The sequence below is a fragment of the Filicampus tigris genome, chromosome 13, assembly GCF_054856515.1.
Source record: "Filicampus tigris isolate MCC_2025a chromosome 13, RoL_Ftig_1.0, whole genome shotgun sequence".
Taxonomy (NCBI): Eukaryota; Metazoa; Chordata; class Actinopteri; order Syngnathiformes; family Syngnathidae; genus Filicampus; species Filicampus tigris.
In genome coordinates this window covers 17,749,761-17,774,981 of record NC_141229.1, presented here as the reverse complement: position 1 = coordinate 17,774,981, position 25,221 = coordinate 17,749,761, and the positions used below count along the sequence as shown (strand labels likewise).

Sequence of the window (25,221 nt, the reverse complement as noted above, 5' to 3'; positions counted from 1 at the left end):
CCACATTGGTGACCTCTGATGTAAAGTGCACTGATTAACTCCAAACAAAGTTGAGCTCTTCTAGTGGGCCTTTCCTGACACTTTTGTAGACACATCTTACAGTACATGCCTTGGTCCACAGAGATCTTTCAAAGCTTCGGAGGGATGTCATTGTTCAAGGGTATCAGTCGCGAGAAGGGTACAAAGTAGTTTGCAAGGCATTACATATATCATGGACCACCACGGAGAAAATCACCGTCAAGTGGGGAAAATATGGCGCTACAGTGACATTAAAAAAGGACATTCCTTTAAAATGTATACAAAGACAAGAAGAAAACTGGTAAGAGAGGCTGCCAAGAGGCACGCTCACAGCAATATTGAAGGTGCGGCAAGGATTTCTGACAAGTATTGGCAGTTTAGTACATGTGACAACAATTTCCTGTCTTCTTCATATGTCTGGGTTATGGGTTGGGGTGGCAAGATGGAAGCCTTGTATTACAAAGACACAAAAAACACAGTTCTCCCAAATGTGTATGGAATAATGAATAATGATGCTTAAAATTACTTAAAATTATAGTGCGATGAAACCAAGTTGAAACTTTTTGGCCATAATTCCAAAAAGTATGTTTGGCGCTAGGCCTGCACGATGTGTCGTTTGAACATCGCGATTGCGATGTGTGCATGCGCGATAGTCATGTGCGATGTTTTAACTTTTTTTTTTTTTCTTAGAACACGCAAACTTTTGTTTTGCCTCATAAAAGCAGCAAGCTACTCCGTGCTCTTACACAGCCTGTCTCGCTCAGCCCCTCCATCCTGCCAATCAGTCACCGGCCCCTCCCCCTCCACTCTCAGCCACTGCTGTCTGCTTTGAAAACAGGCGACATGGAGGAGACGACAGCGGCAGAAGCGGCAGTGGATTTAGTCCCCAAAAGAAAGTCAGCATCCAAAATATATAAAAAGGAAAATTCAGAACAAGAAAAAACATCCTTTGCCAACAGTACCTCGCCGTTGTTACTGCAATCGCCGTCACAACCCCTGTATGAGCAGTTCAAACTAAGAAGTGGGATCTGAGGTGAAACTTCATCTACTTAAAAAACTATTACAGACGCCATCGCCAGCATAACTCCTTATGATAATAAGTCCAAACAGCACCGACAAATCTCGGATGCAATATGTTTTACAGACCGTTTTAGTTATTGTTATATTTTTGTGAACAACTCAGGGGACTAATGCACCTGCTCTTTAAGTTTTAATATTTTTGTTATAATTTGTTTACAACTTTGCTGCAGTTTCAGAGTTTTTTTTTATCATAATGTTATATTTTTGTAAACAACTCAGACGCTAGTACGCCTGCTTTTTAATTTTTTAATATTTTATAGTTTAGTTTAAAAGTGTTTATAACTGTGCTGCTGGTTTAGAGGTGTTTTATTTTCTTCTATTTTTTTAATGACTCAAGGGTCTAGTGCACCTGCTCTTTATTTTTTTGTTTAGAATATGTTTAATATTTTGGTGCTGTTTACATTGAAGTGTGAAATACAATGTTAAATAATCTATTATTTTACATAGATTATGACATGGCCTCCGTGGCCTCCGTGATCCCTTTTATATGCAGCAATCATCATTCACAGATGAACCCCCTTAGTCTGGATTAAACGGTATTATATGAATACAATGATGTCATGGTGATTTGACCAAATTATTCCCAAACAAATCTATTCAAATCATCTGGTGAAAATTCTTCTCTTTTTAATATCGCAATATATAGCGCAAACCCCCAAAATTCGCAATTGTTTTCCAATATCGTACGGCCCTATTTGGCGCAAATACGACAATGCTCATCACCAAAAGAAAATTGTGCCCCCCGCACACAGTTTTTTGTAGGGTAATAATAATAATTGAGAGGTTTATTTATACTCCTGTGTCTAATAGATGTATTTTTTTAGTTTACCTGATCAGGTTGTATATGTCCCAATGATGGTGAGATAAGTTTTGAAAGGGTTTATATTGGTGACATTTTTTATATCACAAAAGCCTGGGAATTTAACAGAGGGTGTATAGACATTTGTAGACTTCTTACAGTATATCCACTGTATATGGATGCTTCGTAACCTTACTAGTGGAAGAAAAATCCTCCTGAACTTAACAGGTTCACTTTTCACATCAACAGAACAAGTCACAGGGAAGAGCTTAAACACAGTCTGGCATTGCACACTGTACTTCTGGGAGATGTGTTTGTGTATTTATAGTCTCATTTGCATGGAAGATGTATGATGAAGCTGAATACCGTAATTGACTATGTAAGATGAACGCCCCCAGTCTTGAGCACATCACTGAATATTTTCAAGACGAGCACACAAGGGAGAAAAATGCATTACATATGCAAGGATGATAGGACTTGTGAAATTCCAATGTTTTTATCATCAAATGTGTTGCAGGGAGGAAATATTGATTGAAAGGAACCAAAGATTTGATAGTATGTATAATAAATTTATTTAGCCTTTTTGTCATTTACTTGTGACAATTATCAAAAAATAAGGTCTGGACTTAACAGGGGACCGGAAACATGTATAGAAGAACAACACTAATTCTTTAACCAATCAGATTTAGGACTTGTCCTCTCTCTCTCTCTCTCTCTCTCTCTCTCTCTCTCTCTATATATATATATATATATATATATATAGATAGATAGATAGATAGATAGATAGATAGATAGATAGATAGATCTTACTTTTTAATCTTTATATGCTTCCCCTCGGGGATGTCATCAGGGGACACGGCATCAGCTTTCACAGCTATGCTGATGACACGCAGCTGTATATTGCCGTGTCTCCTGATGACACAGGACCCATTGATACCCTTTTAAATTGCATTTTAGATATCAAGTCATGGATGGCAGATAATTTCCTACAGCTCAATGAGGACAAGACTGAGGTTTTAGTTATCGGTCCCGAAGGTCAGAGAGAGAAGCTTTTACCAAAACTACACATTTTTAATCCCTCACACTGTGTGAAGAACCTTGGCGTCATTTTTGACTCTGAGCTCAGTTTTATTCCTCATATTAAAAATGTAACCAAGATTGGTTTTTATCACCTTAAGAATATCGCCAGAGTCCGCCCGTTTCTCTCTCAGGCTAACACGGAAGTGCTGATGCATGCCTTTATTTCCTGTCGTTTAGATTACTGTAATGCCCTGCTCTCTGGCCTCCCGAAAAAGAGCATTTCACCACTGCAACTACTGCAGAATTCAGCCGCTCGGGTGCTGACGAGAACCAGAGGGCGGGAGCACATTACGCCAGTTTTGAAATTGCTGCATTGGCTCCCTGTGTGTTTCAGGATCGATTTTAAAGTACTTTTATTAGTTTATAAATGTGTTAATGGTCTTGGGCCATCTTATTTATCTGATTTGCTTTTATCATACCAGCCCTCGCGGATCCTGAGGTCCTCTGGCGCCGGCCTTTTATTTATTCCAAGGGACCAAAATGCATGGCGAGGCTGCATTCAGCCATTTTGGTCCTCACCTTTGGAATAGCCTGCCAGAGGATGTCAGGTCTGCAGAGACTGTTGATATTTTTAAGAGGAAGCTCAAGACACACCTTTTTAGTTTGGCTTTCAACAACTTTTAAATAATTTATCTTTTCTTTTGATTGAAGATAATTCTATGTTTTGCTTTGAATGTTTTAAAGCACTTTGAGTTGCATTTTTATGTATGAAAAGTGCTATATAAATAAAATGTGATTGATTGATTGATTGATATATACATATGACTGTCTACTCTGAAACAATAGCATTTGAAAAGGTTCCTCCACACAATGAATGAGTTCATATGGATATGGCAAACTTGTTTGTGTGAGCCCTTCACCTCATGCTTACTAATATACTTTCGTTGTACAGCACAGCTACAGCGCAAACACACAATGAAAAATATCCCATTTTCTTTTATTAAAGTCTTTTGGTGATAAACAAGGACAATGATCGGAAATGTACAACATGGTGCATCCAAATAAGGGAGTGTTTAAAGATTTCAGCGAAACTTCACAGAAAACAACATTAGTTAGTCAAGAAGACGTAGATAAGCCCTTGTTAACTGCCTTGGAGAACATATGTCAAGTCCATACTGTCAATACATATGTCAAGTCAACATATGTCAGTCAGTACTGTGTCGAGATAAGACTAAAAAAGAAATAGACTTGTTCTATAAATTACTATGTTGCTACTCACTGTATAATGGTGACACTGTACATTCATTTTGTCAAATAAAAGGGATCCATAACACATGTGAAAATATATACTTATTTTCTTACTTTTTATTACTTTTTGTTGAGTGATGTGTAGGTTTGTACATATGGTGTCAACTTGAACATGAGTTCTTAATGCCAGTGGCCTTATCTCAGCTGCTAAGTGCTTCGGTGTGACAGGCAGCCACCCGATTGTGCTACTTGTCAAGGTTAATCAGAAAAGATGAGGGAAGTTGACACATTTTTTATGCTTGACATCTCAAAATATTTATTTTAGAACTGTATGGGTCAAAATGATTTCCTCCTCCTCAATTTTGAAGAGTAAGTTCAAACATTCTGAACAGATCATGACAGACATGCACACATTCAAACACGTACACACACACGAGCAATAAAGCGCTATCTTGTAATCTACGCTGATAATTGTGTAACTGGGAACTGCAAATAATTACATACTGTATGTACCTGGAAAATAGCTCAAACAGAAAGTAAAAGGACAAAACCTTTGTGAAATGTGACCTTCACAGTCAACCCTAAAACAGCAGACAGTGCCCAGTGATATGTTTTAGGAGAAACAGTTCAAGGTTTGAGCCTGGCAGTCATAATGATTGTGCCTCTAATTATAGTATTTAAATTGTCTGTGGATGTGACACAAGATTTGTGTTTTCTTTTCCTAAACAAACACCATGTACCATCACTGCCTGCCTGCCATCATGCATTGTTGAGGACTGTACTTGACAATGAACATATCCACTATTATTCAGATTATGAAATGAACAAAGGCTTATTGTAACAATTCCTGGAAACCCTTGTCCTCTGTTGATGATGTGTGGAACCAGCTATTTGCATTTTCCAGTTTCCTCGAGGCATTGTTCCTCAAGTGCAGGTCAAAATACACTGTAGTGACATACCTCATTAGACACAAGTGCACAATTAAATGGGATCTCAAACAAAGATCTGTATCAAAGAGGATAAGCGATATATTACTTTGTTTATTTTTGCATCCAAAAATACTTTATCATTTTTAGATATTCTTGTAATTTCCCATTAAGATGCAGTCATTCACACTGCAAATTTTAACCACCATATTTACTCTCTGACAACGTCAGTCAAAACTAAGAAATAGCAACTTTGTAAAAGCAAATTGTTACTCAAAACAGAGCTTACGAAAATAGCCGATTACATTGACATAAAAATGGGCTTCTGACTATGCTTAGTCTGACTGTTTTTTTAAGTTTCCCGTCTATTGTTTATCGGCTACAAAATAGGCGTCCATCATAGGCAGACCGGTCTGTCACATAGGCGAAATTACCATCTCTGTGTGTTTATATATATATACATTAAGGGAAATTAAGGGATGATCATCGTACAAAAACTGAGGAAGGCTTGAAAAAGCAGGAAGCCCAAAATCAATGTCAGAATCAGAAAGGAGATTAACCAAATCATGGCCATCTTCACAGTCAGTAGAATTATCAAGTAGGTGGCAAAGGTGAGAGAGACTTGGAAGAAAAGACAAAGGGTTTGGGGGTGGTCAGCAGGCTGAGGGCGGTTGGAGGCAGACCGTGACTTGAGACGGCTTGAGCGACCCATCGTGAAGGAGCGACACGAGAGGGTCCCATTTGGACCCATTCGCAGATATGACACGGAAGGTGAAGAGTAAAAAGTATTTATCAAGAAAAATACAAAGTAACAACAGAGATCAGGACTGGAAGAGAGTTTGCATCCTCACTCAAAGAATGTTTGACGTACTGACCATGTGACAGTGTGTAACTCAAAGATTTAAACTGTAAGACTTCAAACCTATATGACATCATAAAGGTCAAAGCATAAAAGGACCAAAGCAACTGCAGAGCAACTGATACATCACGTAAAGAACCAGTTATAACAGGTTGAAAGACTCATATTGCTAATCAAAGTGGTGGCTACAAATGACATGTACAGTATGTTGAAAAAAATGGGAAAAAAGTTAGCAGAAGGACTCGCTGCACATGTGAAGAGACTGACTTCTCCCGTTCAGCTAGGTGATTGACATGCTTCTATTTTTACAGGTTGAGTACTGCAGATTAGCTTGCACTTCCTGTCTATCAACTTGAAAGCTGGGCCCAGATGGCTGAATAAACCCCCTGCCCAGCCAACCTTTAAGAGTATGCAGAGCCCCACCTCACCTTTTCTTTTTTTTTTTTTTTTTTTACTTTTTCATGGTTTTTTTCCCTCTGTTAACCACCCTCCAAATTTATTTATACACTTACTTATTTATAAAAATGCACTGTTTGAAATAAGCACTCATTGTATTTTCTTTTTAGTTTGTTGATTTGTATAATTATGTACCTCAATAAAGTAGACAGTAGTTTAAAAAAAGACAGTATGCAGAGCAATATTGTCATTTTCTAATTTTGGTTGTTGTTGGTCGTTGATGATCTCCACCTGTTTTTGAATATGTCATTTTATTGGTCGATCTTATTCCCATTAGGCTATAGGCAACAAAATGTAATTAGTCGGAGATCAGACAGGGTCTTTAACTGCTAAAAACATTAAAGCGGAAGTCAACCCAAACATATTTTTTTTCAAGAATATGTTCCCAGCAGGTCCACTAGTTGAAACACGGCTTTCTGATTAATATTGTGTTGGTGGAATATAAGGTAAGCAGCAAAATGCACTCGTTTTTAGCCATCTCTCGGGGCAGCCATTTTGTCTTCTGTCGACTGAAAAGGACATCACAACTGCTCACAGCGACCAATCACGGCTGATCTGTTCTCTGAATCTGAGCTGTGATTGGTCGTTGTGAGCAGCTGTGATGTCATTTTCAGTCGACAGAAGACAAAATGGAAAATGGCTGCCCCCAGAAATGGCTAAAAACGAGTGGATTAACACTTATTCCACAAACACAATATTTATCAGAATGCCCTGTTTCAACTAGTGGGCTTGCATAGAACACAAAAAAAATCATATTGGAAGTTATTCTGTGCACGTGGGCGGCCTTCCAGAGGAGACACCTGGAGATCCACACTCCTAGAATCCACCATTTTAATTTCTTCTTTTTTCTTAATTTGAAAGCAGCCTTTTCCACCTGTTTAGTGGAACACACACACACACACACACACATGTGTGTATATATATATATATATATATATATATATATATATATATATGTGTGTGTGTGTAGCACTACTACTGTGCATCCTTTATCACCTGATTTAGTGAAAAGATGGACTAAAAATCGATAAAGACTTAGATGTTTGTTTCCTATACATTTTGCATTCTATCTGCCAAATCATCTGTTATATGCCAGAAATCTCCCAAAGGAGGAAGGAATGAGGAAACAGGGCCAACTATATTTTTAGCACCAGCTCGCAGAGGGTTGATGAGGCCAATGAAAAGCTGTTCCACATTTGCATGAGCTGATGTTGTGTTGTGTGACATGAAGTGTGTCCTTATTTAATTAGGTGCAGGGAAAAGCTGAATTGATTCATCAATAACTGCTTTGATCAATAAAACAAAACATATTTAATTTGCAGTCACATTTCAACAAAAGCCTGCTGCAAACTTTTATTTTATGATAGAAAAGGAAAAAACACATTACATTTTAACCAGGACTTTTCAAATATTGGTGCGCAATAGGTGACAGGTGATGAGGGTCAAATAGTGAGTGCAGTAAATTAATAATGCTTGATAGACAAAGCAAATGCTAATGTTGGACACTTTTCATTTCTTTTTATAAGATACAATATGAGCACTATTGTTGAAAATTCTGAACACTTTTATTCAAAGGCAGATATCTTAGAAAAATGAATACGATGATTAAACTGTGACTAATATTTCCAGCTTTAAAAAGTTTTGATTCTTACTTTGTATTTTAGGAATTACACAGACAAAGCGGTCTTGTTTAAATGTGACAAATTAAATGTATGAGCTGAACCTTCTGGCTTTTGAAGATTCATTTTATCAATCTATTTTGATAATCAGGTGATTGTGTGTTGAATGCTGGTGCCAGCAACTCGTGCAGTGGTTTGTACAGATAAGCAGATAGATATCATCAGGTTTTTCAATGATATTTCCCTTTCAAAGGGCATGCAAAAATTGTTTCAGGCATGACAAAAAATAATTGAGAACCAATTATTTAAATTCCAATTTCCACCAAGCAGCAGAGTTCAGGAAAGCTTGCCATTTGTCTTTATCAGTTTTGAAAGTGCAGTCAAAAATTAAAAACAAACAAAAATGCCATGGCAAAAATAAATAGCATAGATAGCTGAATCTCCACTGTTTGTTATATCTTCAGTTCAAATTCTTGAAAACTGAAATATAGATTCAGATTAAGGCCATGTTCATAGTTGCTAGGTTTGCTTATTTTTGTTTTTTCATGTTTTGCTTGTAACATACACACATCACAGACAACACCATGAGAGAAAAAAAGAGCAGAGAGTAGAGTTAGGTTTGATTGACTTACTCAAACATTTGCAGCAGATATAGTCTTTGGTCAGCAGTAAACCAAACCGCCAATGTTAAAGGCAATGAATAATGCAAACACAAGACAAAATCCTGAAAAATGAAGAAAGATTTGTAACATGAATTTCTGAGCAATGCTGCCTGGTAACAAGATATGTGTTGCTCATTTCTAATTTATAGCTTCACCCTCCTTTTTTCTTTCCAGTGAATATTTTTTTTATCTCTCAGTTTTCTATACATGATTGGAGAGCCCACAATCAATGATTATTAGTGAGAAAGGACTGTCTACACCTAAACGCTATGCTAGAGATATGCTGAGCACTGGCTTGATCATTACAGTTCTAAATGATGTATTTTGTGATACTAATTATCAGAGCTGGGCATTTTACTGAAAATTGAGCGTCGGTTATTCATCATCCGTCTGGAGTGTGGGTACCCTTCCGTCGTCCGTCATTCATTTCCGGGGGGAAAAAATAGTACCCGTCTATAAGCCGGTCCGCCTCCGTCGGCGAGTCCGCCTACACTTTCACTCAGAGACAGAGACAGACCAGTCCGTCACATAGATGCCCAGCTCTGCTAATTATGATACATAAAGGGAAAATTCAAGACAAATTTATCTATATCTCTTTATATGAGTATTTTTCTATATATCATCCCTATTTTTCCTATTTGCTGCATGACCACATAAGAAGTAGCCAGATGATGATTGTGACTGATTAAAAGAAGAGTCAAGTCAAGTTTATTTGCATAGCCCTTTATCACAAAAGAGTCTCAAAAGTCTTCACAGGCACACAGTCGACAAAGATAAGTGAGAATACTCATTTTGACTGTGTAGATGCATAGAGCCGTGATATTCTGAGGCTTACATCTAAAGGTGATTCTTCTTCCTCTTCTTTTATTATTATCATCATTATTATTCTATAGTTTCTCTGCGGCCTCTTCAACATCGTTTCTTCTGCCAGGCTCAGCCAGAGGAACACTAACATGTTTTGAGGGATGATGCATGCCCTCCCTCTCTGTTTTGACCTCCTGAAGCCATTTCCTCGCTGCTAAGTGGGCCGTCATCAAAGGATATTCAATTACAGAATCCTCTGAGCCAGCAGAGCAGTGGCAGTGAATGCTTTTGGCATTCTAAGTCAACTGGCAAGGAGAATTCTGCATCACAATAATCCTTTGCTCTGACAAGGTGATAAAGATAAAAACAAAAGTGGAAGTACTACACTATCTCAAGGCCGAAAGGGCAGTAAATTAATAATGGACCACATGACCTTCTTCGTGTTACAGAGACAATGACTGAAGCATAATAAAGCATCCACTTGGCTTCAAGAGAGTAGCGCCTTTTGTAGCTACTCTGATTTCAGTGTCAATAACACTTGTACTACCATTACCTCCTATTTATGTAAATTTGTGTAATCATGCATGTAGATGCAGACGTACTTGCTTAGTCAATTATTCTATATGTGTAAGCAATTTCCTAGGACAAGCTAGCAGTAGGAAAATGAAGGAGTGTGACTAATTCCTTTTCAACCAGGAATATCTCTGGTGTCTCAGTTTATACTATAGTCACATGTGCTAGGCACAGCCGCCCCCACGTGGGTCGGCGGCCAATACAGCATAAGAGTAGAAACCATTTGGCAAGGCAAGTTTGGAACAGATTAGACCTTCCGTAATCTTGCAGTGAAGGCCTACAACTGTGTCTTTATCTTTATAGTTTAACTGAGAATATGAAGTCTTCTGGTAATCACTATTATCTGGGCATTCTATGAGTTCCCGTCTATATTTTAGACCCGCCCGGTCAGTCCGAGTCAGCAAATCGGACTTTACCGGTACCACGTCACACGCCCCACTCCTGACACGCAGCCAAACAAAGAAAAAATAAATCCATTTGACTCCAAACCATTTATTTTGAGCCTTGCATTATATACTACAGCACTAACTCAGTGCAAAAGGTTAACAGTATTGTGGCCAAAAGTTAGCTTTTGAACCCCATGAACCTGTGACTATCCATCAATGATTTTTTTTTTTAATTTGTGTGGTGGAAAACAATAAATGTATTCTTCCTGCGACAGAACACAATGAACAAAAACTTCATTCATTAAGTTTAAAACCCATTCAACCAAAAATCTTATGTTCCACGGTTCAATTGGACTAGGATCAAATTGATATCATTATTCAGGATTAACAGTTGATTCAACCGGATTTGTTTCCTCACAGATTTGAGAGAAATCGACAGTTACAATGATATCATGTTAAAAGTGTATCTCTTTGGTATGCCTGTTGTGACACTTTTTTGAACTTAACCAAGAAAGTTTCTGTCCGCAGTAAAAATGTACGCTTAAAGTGTGAACAGGACGTCTGAAATGGGTAGACTGTTAGCCGCAAACAGGTGCCATGTGCACAGAACAGGAAATATTGCTGGTTTTGTATGTCTGTATTTCGAAATGCATGTTGCTTGTACTGAATAAAAGGAGAACGAGGGGGGCACGGAAGCTGACAGACTGGGGGGGCAACCACCTCGAGTGGCCTCCACTGTCCCGCGCGTAAGAAAAGTCAATCTTGGCTGGTCTGAGTTGCTTTTTACAGTCCTCTAACAAGGCTTGTCTCGGTCTTCCGAGTGGAATTCCCTGACAACAGATAAATACTAGTGGTTAGCTCACAAACATAATTCAATGCATAACAAACCTTGTTCATCTCTCATTGCTTATCCGACCATAAAAAAAAAGACATATGCCACTTCATTTGCAGCCTGGGACAAAAATAGTTCCGACTATCACATGAGAAACACAACAGGGCCAACTATGTCTCAGCAATTGACGCAAGAATGAGAAACAACACCTTCGATTAATTAAAGTGTTAACATTCAGTATCATGCGAAGCAGGAAAAAAACAGGACAAATTGAAATAACTCACTGGTGGTGAGCACATTTTCCACAGGACCACCTGGACTAGCAAAACATTCTTGATGACTCGGGGACTGAAATTTAACTGCAGCTGAACTTTTATCCCCAGGACTTTTCTACTGTTCTATCTGCTGCCGTGACAGTTTTGGGACATGTTCATAAATAGAGATTGAGGTAGGCATTCATACATTTTAGCATTCAGACATTTTCTGATCAAAGCTCAGTTAGATGAGGCACAAAAATGCAGCACATAAGATTCTCTGAGACAGTTTTGTCAGGCACTTTTACATAATATGCAAAACTGTAGCATACTACAAATTTTGTTTGACTGTCGAGTTTGGTTGAGTGCTACTGACTTGATGGATGTGGTTTGGTAAATTAAGGATAGCTATGTTTTCCACATTTTCAGTCGATCTCTTGTCTTCGAAGCCCACCTTCTCTGAAAATACGTCTGCGGAAGAAACAAAGCATCTCTGCATAGCTGAGAGAGATTGGTGGCATACCTATTTTCATAACAGCGAGTCGTGTTTATTTTTGCCTGCTGCAGAATGTAGGACTTCTGTCTCTTGGCACTAAAGTTATATTGTGCACTCAACAATACAACCAGCTTATTGAGATGTACTGTATTTTACTGACACTGTGGCATCAAGTCGATACATGCCATGGTCACTGGTCGCACCACAATTCTTTTTCGTGATTAAATTACACGACATTTTATGATGGAAGCACAAAACAAACAAACCAAAAAAACAGTAGATAAAGTATATTTTTCATTAACTGTGACTCCACATTGCACCCTCAAACCACAATGGAAAATACATTCCATATGTGAATGATGATGTGCATATATGTTCAGGAAAGGCTGTACAGAGTAACTCATATTTCACTGCATGCTTTTGCAAATACTGTACAGTTAATCATACTGAAGGTTTGGTAACCCCGGATTTATTTGTTTGCACATTTTTTTCAATATTTTTTGTAAAAAAAAAAAACTGTTGGTGTTTTTGTTTTTTTTGGGCTTCAACCATAGTTTTTCGTAGAAAACAGTTATTACTGCTACTGTCTATCCCCGTTTACTGAAGAATATTGGGAGATTTAAATAAAATGTATTTTTTCCAATGCAATTATAACGGCCATTGAACTGTGTTTGTCTTGTGCATCCAAATGACTAGCTACGGCCCTGGAGAGAGCCAAAATGTGCTCATTCACGACTCCTGCATTGACGACGCAAAGCAGCTCAAGTCTTCTTCCAACAAATACTGAACTGCAACAGAGAAAATATGTTTTTCTAACCAACCCAAAGTAAGTGCTATACATTTTGTTTGACCAACCATGCAACTTCAGTGATCTACACCAGGAGTGTCTATGCTTCTTCAGAACTTGCTGATGAACTGATCCTTCGAATCAAGTTTGTTGCGGCAGGGAGAGATGGAAAACAGGCAGGACATGACATTGACATTGAGGACTGGAGCTGGACATGCCTGCTCTACACTAACTTTTGCAGTTGGTCTCACAAGCACAGATTTGGCCTCACCCTTTTTTGGGGCGGTACAGCATGACCTTATTTGCTGACGTATAGTCATTTCAATTGGCATATCGTAGTTTTGTATGTTGTAAAGATTATTTGCGATATATTTGCAAAATGTGTTGCTGTGATAAGAACTTTGTTTGCAACAACAGGTCACTTATTTTATATAATTTAAAAGGTGACAAAATAAGAAAACATTACCACAGAAAAAATGTAAAACATCAGTAGAAATCAGTGACATGATAGCTGAAAGCTAAACAACTTCAAATTAGGTGTTGTATTGGTTCAACAAAACACTATAAGGTTACTAATTACCAGAGATGGGCATTTGTGCCAGGGATGGACGTTTTTTTTTGTGGGACGGACTGACAAAATATAAAGACAGAAGAGTTTTAAGAGGATGGACGGGTCGAAGGACGATTAATTTTATGAATAAGGACGGACCGGGAAAATAGGGTAAAGTGCCCGTCTCTGACAGCAACTGTATCGATATCTGATGCTGGTGTATTGATGTTGTATGGTGAGGAATAATGCCGTATATAAATGTAGTGAGAATCCTTGACACCATGCCTCCACAAAAGAAAGGTTATGTAGTTTGTGTTTTATGACTAACAAAGATCAAACAAAATATTGAGGCTATCATATTAGGCAGCGAATTAGACACTGGGTTCGACATAATCTACTAAATCACAGCGGAAAATTGAGTTAAGATAAAAGAAAAATTAAAAAATCATCGACCCAATCTTACAATGTAGGACAATCTGTCCACTGAGAGCTCCACTTTACTTGCGCAATGTTTTAGTATGTGACACATTAACATCTTATCAATTTAACATTTTGCATTATGAATGATGGGGCATGTGTAAGGAAGAGCTGTTTTGAGAAATGATCTTTAGTTTAGCATATCAAGTGTGTTAATGTGATAGTTTCCTCCCTTGAGGCAAGACTGTTTCTTGGCAAACAAAAGGAGTAATAAAACATGTCAGCTAAACACAGCACCCATACACTTCCACTCAGCTGGTCCCCAAAGACCCATTTTCTTCTGTTCTAATAATGAAGACTGTTGACAGAGATTGTCTTTGTCGTTATAGTATCTATGAGTCAGAAAGGCATGAGATGTTTAAAGGTATGTTGTAAAACAGTTCCAACAACACTTATGTGTAGTGCCATTAACGTATCACCTGAACAATATTAAACATGAAAAACACCAGCATGTTTCTGCACATGAAGGCTATCACACAAGGAAATAACACTCTCCCCGGGTTTGGGTTTACGTGTCAGACTATCAATAGCAGTATATGAAGCAAGGGTTTTTGCTCTCAGGATTAATTGGAAGACTGCATCTTCTATACTTTATATCATCCATCCATTCAGCCTCTCTAACACTTATCCTCACAAGGCTTGGTAATGTGTTGGAGCCTATCCCAGCTGACATTCACACATACGTAAAATTCAGGTGTAATAGTTCAAAGTAATTCTAAATAATCCCTTACTTAATGGGCTATAGCTACGGTGCAACTATAGCCCATTATGCCTCTATGATGTTGAGCTACTGTATTTCGTTACATACTACATGCTACAAACTGTCCTTTTCTGAAGCATATACTTTTTGGATGATATGCTTTCTCTTGTAAATACGTAAAGTCCTTAACTAATTCATTAGACGACCACCCAATGTAAAATATGCCATATTTTACAAAGTGTGTGTGCGTGTGTGTGTGTGTAGTGTACACATCTATATGTGGCCCTTGTAATATTCTTAGAGTTTATGTTTTCCGAGTGGTCCCTGAAGTGCATGCGAATTTGATTGGTTCATATGACGGGTTATGGTGTGCTATGCTGTAGGTGGTATCAGCACGTCGAGTGTTCCACCTTTAAACTGACTTTATTATCACAAAACAAGATATCACTCTTCTCTACTCATCCTCAGTCGCTGAGGCAAACCAATTTATTCACATTTGTAAGATTTAAAGCTGCCCTCTTCTTTCAAAATGCTTCTTTATACTCCCGCGGGCAATTAATTACAAGATTTAATTACCAACCGATAACGTGGTAAGTTTGACAGCACTAATATATAAATATATATATATATATATATATATATATATATATACACACATATTAAAGGATTGAATGTTATGCTTGGTTAATTTCTGACTTCTCAGAGATGGATACAAGATTGGTGTAAAAAGGTAAATTCGTTTTTATCCAAGAGAGTAAAACATCTGAATTTGTTAAGCACTGTAAGACTCAACACATTTATGATTCTCACAGTTAACCGTGGTACTAATGCAGGCCAATTTAAATGAATGTAATATGATTCAAGAACATTGTGAGGACTGCAAAAGTAATGTCAATGTAAATTGAGAGCTTTTTTTCCAAGATACATATTAAGAATGTTGAATTAATGGGCTTTTTGTCTACTTTGGGGTAGCCTTGATTAAACTAGCCTTTCAAAGCTGATACAATTCATACTAAATGAGGTACTGTATGTTCCCTGATGAATAAAAAGTATACTTTCTTGCAGTCTCTAGTGCCTGGATATAAATGAGTCCAAAAAATAAACTATTAATGTATAAGCTGGAACAGTTGGAATGCCAACAATTCAGCACAAATGTGTTTAATGCTACAAGATTAGCTACAGCACAGACAGCACATGGCCAGTGTGATCGCACATTCCATCAGACCAATTAACAGTCTTGAAATTTGTTATTTCATATCAGCCAATTATTCTGCGGTTAACATGGTGCAAAAGTAAAGCTGTCAAAATCTGACCCCAGTTTTCTCAAGTGGTTTCGCCTCTCCCTGACCATCTCATCACAATTTGCCTATCCTGTGAAACTTGTCGTAATGATTCTCATTTGATTCCAAATACCACTGACCTGCCATTGTCCACACAGACGCAGCAAATTGCAACACATTTATCAATGCCGCTGAAGCCCTTCAAATGAAAGATGCAGACTGCAAAGTTTCCATGTGAATAGTCATATCAGGACACCATTTTAATCATTGCATTTTGCGTCAGAACCCTAACCATTCTAAAATGCATTACACAATAATATCATTTCAATCGTCAGTCAGGCTATCGCAATTTTCCTTGCCGAGGCTGTGTGGTGCAGTGAGTATAATTGGCAGTATTCTGTGAAGGTCACAATTGGCTTTCACTTCTTTTGCAATTAACCCAGTTTCTTTGCGAGGCTGCAATCTGTGGGGAAGCAATTAAAATCTCTGCTCCTCCCACAGTGGAGAGTTCACAGGAGTAAAGTAAAAAAAAAAAAAAAAACAGTAGGCATTTGTTTTATATGTACTCTGCATCCACCCAAATGAAAAAATAAGTGGCAGGAAAAAACTAATTATACAGGGGTGATTGTAGGATCAGAAGTTTTGGGGTGCTGACAGTTTTGGTGCCAGTGCACGTCCGATAGGGCGCATTCGGTCGTCGGGGGACTTTTGGGGGTTTTACAGTTTACAGCCCAAAAAACGTGCCTGCAAATATGCTTGCACACACACTGACACGCACACACACAAAGTGGGAGTTTCAATGATGGCCATCACATCAAATAGCTAGTCAGTAGCACCTTGGCTTTAATAATAACACATTAGTATGCTAAAAGTGTGCTTTTCTCATTGCAATTCAAAAAGGACAGTGGTGCTGTCTGACCACCTGCAAGTTTTGTAACTAGAATGTCAGCTAACTCCTACCTGTGGTTAAATGCAGCAAAAGTGAGCCCAGGCCATGATCATAAATTGCAGATATAGTGGTACAATTTAAGAAATTTGCCACATAAGTCATTTAGGGCTCAAGCTACACCATGATTACAAGACTACGCACACAAACAGACAGCTTTCTCAGCGAGAAGGATCGGCTGGATCAAACCATTTTTTGAGGCAAAAGGGAGGGGAAGGTACTCTACTTTTTATTGATATTGATAAAATATGACATTTCTACCAAGTACCGTATGGTTTCAAATATTTCTCTAGCTTGTTTAAAAATGACATAAAATCAATAAAATCTTAAAGAGAAAGTCAGCGCAAACATGTTTTTTTTTCAAGAATATCTTCTATGCAGACCTACTCGTTCAAACAAGGCCTTCATGAATATTGCGTTTTGTGGAATATGAATTGATCCACCCATTTTTTGGCATCACTGGGGGCAGCCATTTTGTCACTTCTGTCAACTGAAAATGACATCAGAGTTGCTCTGGGCTCAGGTAACAAACAATAACAGCTCACCTGTTTTCTGAAGCTGAGCCATGATTGGTCGTTACCTGAGCCCTGAGCAGTTGTGATGTCATTTTCAGTCGACAGATGTGACAAAATGGCCGCCCCCTGAGATGGCTAAAAGCAGGTGGATTTTGCTGCTTAACTTATGTTCCACAAATGCAAAGTTAATCAGAATCCCGTGTTTCAACTATAGGGCCTGCATAGAACATATTCTTAAAATATATATGTTTGGGTTGATTTTCACTTTAAGATCGCTCATATTTTGGAGGTGCTTGGATTTATTTTAGGGGTGCTTCAGCGCCTCTAAAAATGGGCTAGACACACATAAGTATAATCATATGATGTAAAAAAAAAATAATAATAAGGGACAAAAGCAGGAAAAGTGCCTGTCAAATGTTTTTCGAGTAGAGGTGATTCACTATTTTTTTTCTAATTGCTCTCCAACAAAGTATTTGTTATTATCATATCTTTAAGGACTTGTCATTCGAGGATATGAACACAACCTTGAAGATACTGTAAGTACAATATTTAAATATATACAGTCAACCTGACTGTATGTGTGCATGTACACTGACCTTGAAATCCCACTGTGGACAGAAAACAAGCCTCTCCTCTGTGTGCTGAGGAAGAAGTCAACCACCTCATCAGTTCACACTCAAACCTGCAAGAACACATCGAGGAGGGAGGAGAGAAGCAGAGAATGAGGTATGCTCAGAGTGTCACATCTAATCCGCTTCCTTAGTAGAGAATGCGGAATATGGATACCCAACCCCTGGCTGAAGACTGCAGTTACATTCCTTCTCACAGGTAGCATTACGGTGAAAGAGTCAGGCTGGTTTATCTGGATAAAGTCACCATTTGATAGTATCTACAATAATATCTAGAAAGACCAATGAAATAGAGTTTGTGTTTGTCACTAGCTAGCCGGCAGCTAGCTAATGTAGCTAATTAAATTGGTATCTTCTCTTGCTGATTATTTTACCATCCAGTATCCAAACCGCTTTTCCTCAACAGGAGCCTATCCCAGCCGTCTCCGGGCACTAGGCGGGGTACAGGTACAGGTTTGTTAAAAATGATCTAAAGCATGTTAAATATTTTAAACTTTGCATCACATATGAATATTAATGTAAGTGTTATTATAATTTTTCTGATTGTTATTAGCATTGGTAGTATAAATACTCTAAACTTTAGTATTACCACATGCCATTTTGAACTGCAGTAAACTCTTTTGTGATTAAAGGCTATAAATAAACTTGACTTGACCCAACACTATAAACGATTATCTTCAACTATCATGGCACTTAATTACTCGATAATGCTGGACAAAAGTACTTGGTAAACGCAGAGAATTTCCAGTGGATATGTTTTTTCTTAACATCATCCTCTCTTCAGAACAATTGTTGCAAAAAGCCTAAGGAAAAGGCAAAGCACACAGAGTTAATCTTTTGATGTTGATGGAAAAGGAAGTCTAGTTTGGTGTGCTTACAGCTTCTGTGACATTTTGATGTCACGTATGTTGATGAATAGAGCTCAATGAATTGTTTGATCATATTTTTCAGGAAACCTTTGGTCAAACTCCAAAGTTTAGGTCACTGAACGTAAAGGTGCCACTCTGCTAATATGCAGTAATCACCAACCATTTTCAGTTTTTGTAGGTTTGTGTAAATGGGGATCATTTTAACACCACCAGACTGAAAGAAGAGTATATCTAATACTTAATTAAGCCACTCAGAATGTTTCCACTATTAATATGTAAAACTATTATTTACAAACGCAATGGGTGCCACTGTGCTTACGTAAATTAAATGCTAATCCCACAACAAGTTTGGGAGAAACAGCACCAACTACTGGACATATTTTTTCACAAAGATATGTGAGTAGAGATTGTTTTACCTTGTTTACATTATTTTTCTCTTTTATGAAGAATAAATCAATAAATGTGTGAAACAAATGTTCTGCTGAACTGATTAAAGGTGAGCTCATTGTGAGTTTGACATGACATGTCTTGCTCAGAATTTTACTCTGCAGCAGTCAAAGACAAACCGCTCCTCGCTGCAGCAAGATCTCAGAAGAAATATAAATGGAAAAATAGGCTGTCTCCACATGATGTGGCATTGAGCTGTTCATAAATTAGGAATATTCTACTTATTATTTATTGTTATATATTAATGTATATAGTTTTGAGTTGAGCAGGAAAGGTTTCTAGAAGTTTGAGAGAGATTTATTTTGATAAGTAAATTTTGTTAGTTTGTATTAGTACATTTCTGGATAACCTTTTCATGTGTGCATCCATCCATTATCCAAACCGTGCTGGAGCCCATCCCAGCTGTCTATGGGCAGCAAGCGGGGTACACCCTGAACTGCTTCCCAGCCAATCGCAGGGTACACACGAACAAACAACCATTGGCGCTCGCAATCAAACCTAGAGTCAATTTAGAGCATTCAATCAACCTACCATTCATGTTTTTCGAATGTGGGATGAAACCGGAGTACCTGGAGAAAACTCACGCTGGCACGAGGAGAAAATGCAAACTCCAGGAAGGTCAGGGTATTCGAACCCACGCCCTCTGCACTGTGAGGAGGACCTCCCGCCAACTCGGGTTTAAATGGTTTCACCCACAAAATAAATAAATAAATAAACAAACAAAAAATACAAGTCACGCAAGGAAGGTTGAAGGCAGTCAGGTCGGCCGTCTTTGCCGATGAGGTGTGCCTTATTTTTTTTTTTTCAGGGAGTTGGCAACCCTAGTCACTCTCTCCCCCCGTGTGTTTATTACATGTTTTCCCTTTAGAATAGTTGATGTGACTTGTGTCATTTTAAGGAGTCAAACCTACCTTGAACTAGGGCCGTATGACTTCAGATTTGTATTACTTTGTACTTTACTTTGTACTATTACTTGTACTATATATACTTTTTCGAGCATGTTTTTTCGAGCATGTTTCATATCACTATAGTTTAATAAAGTAAAGCAAACTACAGTTGCCAAAAGGCAGTGCAGTAATGTTTAAATTAATACATTTATATTAGCTGAAAGCTGAAGCTCATGTATGAAATTAATGAACAAAGACAAAAATGAAGGATATCGCTATACTTTTAGAAACGCAAAATATAGGTGCAGTTAGTTCTTCCTTTTTTAAACCACTCTTTTTTTTAATTCTATTTCATTTACAATTTTTTTTTCAAATTTTTTTTTTTAATTACTTCGTTAATTTTTGTTAAGCAAAATAAATTTGGTTCTTGCAAACATGCTGCCATGAAAACAAGCGTCTATAGTTTCCTCCAATGAATGTCACAGCCAAAAACACAGAAAAACAGTCCCCAACAGGTCCAACCAATGTGCAAAGAACATTAAATGACAAAAAAGGGTGGAAAAAAAAATAAACAGAAACATTAGCGGTGCTCTTGTAACAGGCTGCTAACTCCAGACACCATCTTTGAACTCCACATTGTGTTCTCACTAATTTAATAAAGCTTTGCATTCAAAAACATAATAATCAATTAAGGTGATTGATAATTTCATTTAGCACACTCATCTGTTATTGATAGTGGCTCTGCATCCAGCCACAAAAAAAACAACAACATGATTCACAACTAGTCGACGGCATGCTCCAAACCGCATTACGGGGAAGTAAAATGACTAGTCTGTACAACTCTACTTTGAACTATAACATGAACAAGTCTTAGATCAATATGACAATTGAGGGCAATGATTTGGTTTACTTTTTTTCGAGGCAGGTGCCTGCAGTGTACATCCCACATCCACTACTGTGCTTCACTCTGCGAGCTGTAGCAATTATTGCATGACACCGCCATCCATTGCTGTTCTCCCAGAAATTCATAATTTATGACACATCCTTGTTTTTGCCTCTGGGGACCTGAATGCTATTATCCTGCTCAAGAGAAATCTGATTCGGCAGCCGCGATCTCAGTGGCTTCTTTGAAGCCTGCTTTCTTCAAGCGCTCTTCTACAGTTGCTTTAATGCATCAAACTGGATCGGCTGACATCGGTGAGTTGGGGCATCACCGACTATCCTCTCACTTCAGCTGACAACTGTGAAGGTTTGACAGAAAACTGGGAAAGGTATTTTTTAAACTGTGAAACTAAGTTTACCAAGCACTATCTGCGGCTATCCTGTAAATTGTTCATCAAAACAGTTCACAACTTGTGTTGTGGTTACTGCACATACTGAATCCTGTTGTTGTTGGTACACATTTTGTGAGTGACAGAGGCATGTACCATGATGTTCATCAACACTCCTAATTTTGCTTGGGTTTTCTCTTCTTTCTCTTTTTCTGTCCGAAAAAAAATGCTGCTGATCAGCTCAATAATGAGGACAAGGAGTATAGTAACTGGATGGCTGGATATACTGTAGACCAGGGGTCTTCAATATTGTTCCTCGAGGGCCGGTGTCCTGCATGATGTTCCATCTCTCCCTGCCGCAACACACCTGATTAAACTGGTCAGATAATCAGCAAGGCCTGCAGAAGCTGGATAACGATCCTGATCATTTGAATCAGGTGTGTGTTGCAGCAGGGAGAGAGAGAAAACAGGCAGGATGCCGGCCTTTGAGGAACAGGATTGAAGACCCCTGCTGTAGACTGTAATCATTCTTCAAGTAGTTTATTTATATCATCTACATTATCAACACAAAAAACTGAAACCAAATACTGAATACAGCCATTACTTATTTCATTCCATGAGAAGAATTGCAATGACCTGTTCAAATGAGGATACAGGTGATTTTAGCAGAGTGAGGAGATGAAAAAGTCAGGACAAATAATTTTGAGAATGACTAATTAAAGAACCAGAATGCAAATTATTGCATTCTTCCTTTACATAACATTTATTATTTGGGACTTGCTGAAAAAGCCTGTGGTCATCATCCATGAGCTTCATATGAAAGTAAATTTGTCAAGACTGATTTACAATTTTATCAAGTACAGTAGTAAAGGTATGGTATGATTAATTAACTTTATCAATCAAAATATACGAGTTTAGTTTTTTTTTCATCATCTGAGCCAATTTCATCATTGGTGATCACCATATTTGTAGAAAACACATATGCAGTAAATCCCATATGTATTCCTCCACCCTTTATGGTCTGAGTAGGACAATATTTACATCTTCTGTGTTGGACAACATATCTGGCATCACAAAGCCTTCTTTTTCTCTCCTTGGCTTGACACAATCATTGCCCCTTTTTGCATGATCACTGCAGTATCAATCCCTTACTTTACAGTTCTGCATAAAAAATTGTGGGCTAGGAGTGTTTTCTATTTTAAGTACTGTAACTGGATCCTCATCACGCTATGAAGTGCAAACACACTCCAAAATTGTGTCCAAGGTCTTTCCAGAAAAATGGAGGCTGTTGCCCACGGTAACTACAGTATATCTAGTTTAATGTCATAATAGTTTCAGTAAAGTGACAAATACTATGTCCAAATAATTATCGTCTACCGTATATCATGTATAGTTGAAGGCTATTATAGAAAACCACATTTGCAAATTATTAAGCAAAACCAAGGACTTGCTGTCAAAAAAAGCAAAGGTAAATCTGTGGAACTAGAAACAAACACACAGACATGCCCAACCCAACACATACTCAAACATATATATATATATATATATATATATATATATATATATATATATATATGAGAACTTACATATAGCGGAGCCACCTAAACACAGATAGTGTGGTAGTCTGCTGCGTAAATGGTGCCTACAACTGAATTATACATGCGGATCACTACACCGAAGGAGGGGACAGAGTGCATTTCTGCAAAACAAAGTCAATCCACAGTGACCTGTGGAAATGTGCATTCAACCACTGCTAGTCCCAGCAACTAAATGGAAAAGTCACAGCATGCATTCAAGACAACACAAACAACATGATGGAAGTCGGTACTCAACACAAGAAAGCCAAATCTAATTTTAAACTTCTACTCCCATTTGCGACTGAATCATTGTACTGCAGCTTCACAACATAAACAATGAGTCTGCTTTTGTACAAATCCTCATGTTCATCAAAGAGTAGCAACAAAACAAGTAGCAATACGGGCTAGTACACAAATAAGGACATCGGGTTTGGACACATTTTGTTCTATTTACCTGTGACTTGAGAGTACAATAGTTTGCTTTCCACATACACATGAACATTTTAGGTCAAAAATGTTCAAAATAGTTAATTTGTAAAATTGTCATCCACAACCTATTTCGGACTCTATTATTACAAAAAATCCGCTCTTAACACACCACAGACAAGAGGACAATCATAAGATTTCCGTCTGTTTTATGTTCTTGGTCGAGAAGCCGCAAAAATGGGACAAAAACAACGCTCAATTACCTTTATGTGTGCCTTATATTTACCGCATATACCTATGGTCAAAGTTACAGATACCAGAGATTTTATGCACAAAGGAGCGTAATATGCAGTGTGTTGAGATTTTTTTCTTTTTGCTAAACTATCACACTCGTCTCTCTTAGATTGCATTGCTGTTTTGGACAACTGAATGCTATGCTCGAAAATTAGTTTAAGATAGTGGGGCACCACATTTGTTCCCAACACTGGTCTTTGTATTGTGTCATAACTGCAGGTCCAACAGAAGCTACAGCGTAAGAATGTTTACTATATGAACATGTTTAAAATCATTATGGGGAGTTGAGGTCCTTTTTGTGAGACATTTTTTGCATTTAAATCCTGCTCCCTATTCTCCCCATTGACACATACTGTAGACACGTAAATATTTAATATACTCAACCAAGCCAACATAAACATGCACTTTGATAATGATGTATGGTGATTTTAATGTGATTCTTATGTTCTTCTTGCCAGCCTTACCTGCCAAAAAGACATGAACCCATTTGGATCATGCAAACCACGGACCTTAAGGGAATGTGTGTTAGCGTGCAGACAGAGCCAATGGCTGCAACCATGTACTAATGGCTTAATGGATGTTTTTTTCACAAGCCTAAGCAGAAAGGTGTTGACAGGTCTTGTCAAGGGTGCAAAGAATAAAGCCATTGATAATTTTATATTCATTATTAATGGTATATATATATATATATATATATATATATATATATATATATATATATATATATAGCCTGAGTTGTGTGCGGGCAGTGTGGGATCGATTCCCGCTCAGTGACGGTGTCTGTGTGTGCCCTGCGACTGGTTGGCAACCAGTTCAGGGTGTAGTCTGCCTTCGCCCGTTGACGGCTGCGATAGGCTCCATCCAGCACCTCCCGCGACCCTGTATAGGATATATATAGGGCGGCACGGTGGTCGACTGATTAGCACGTCCGCCTCACATTTCAGAGGTTGTGGGTTTGATCAATATATATATATATATATATATATATGTATATATATATATATATATATATATATATATATATGTGTACATACAATATATATATATATATATATGTATATATATATACATATATATATACACATAAAAAAATTAACTTAGTTGTATTTACTTCGGGCGGCACGTGGTCGACTGGTTAGCACGTCCGCCTCACAGTTCAGAGGTCGTGGGTTCGATCCCGGCTCCGGCCTCCCTGTGTGGAGTTTTCATGTTCTCCCCGTGCTTGCGTGGGTTTCCTCCGGGTACTCCGGTTTCCTCCCACATTCCAAAAACATGCATGGTAAGTTGATTGGACTGTCTAAATTGACCCTAGGTGTGATTGTGAGTGCGGATGTTTGTCTCTGTGTGCCCTGCGATTGGCTGGCAACCAATTCAGGGTGTCCCCCGCCTACTGCCCAAAGACAGCTGGGATAGGCTCCAGCACGCCCGCGACACTTGTGAGGATAAGCGGTATGGATAATGAATGAATGAATCATCAGCAGGCGTGAGGGACCCAATCCAATCTGGACATTTTTAAAAATGTCAATGAACATTC

General features: G+C 38.1%; 1 protein-coding gene across 2 annotated transcripts in view; it reads right to left on the bottom strand.

The window, feature by feature from the left end:
* The window catches only part of LOC147137802 (leucine-rich repeat and fibronectin type-III domain-containing protein 2), a 162,202-nt gene that overhangs the window by 70,980 nt on the left and 66,001 nt on the right, over positions 1 to 25,221 (bottom strand). For both annotated transcript variants that reach the window (XM_086050252.1, XM_086050253.1), the window contains exon 2: positions 17,884 to 17,969. The gene's annotated coding sequence lies outside the window, so the exon portion shown is untranslated. The remainder of the gene's footprint in view (positions 1 to 17,883; positions 17,970 to 25,221) is intronic.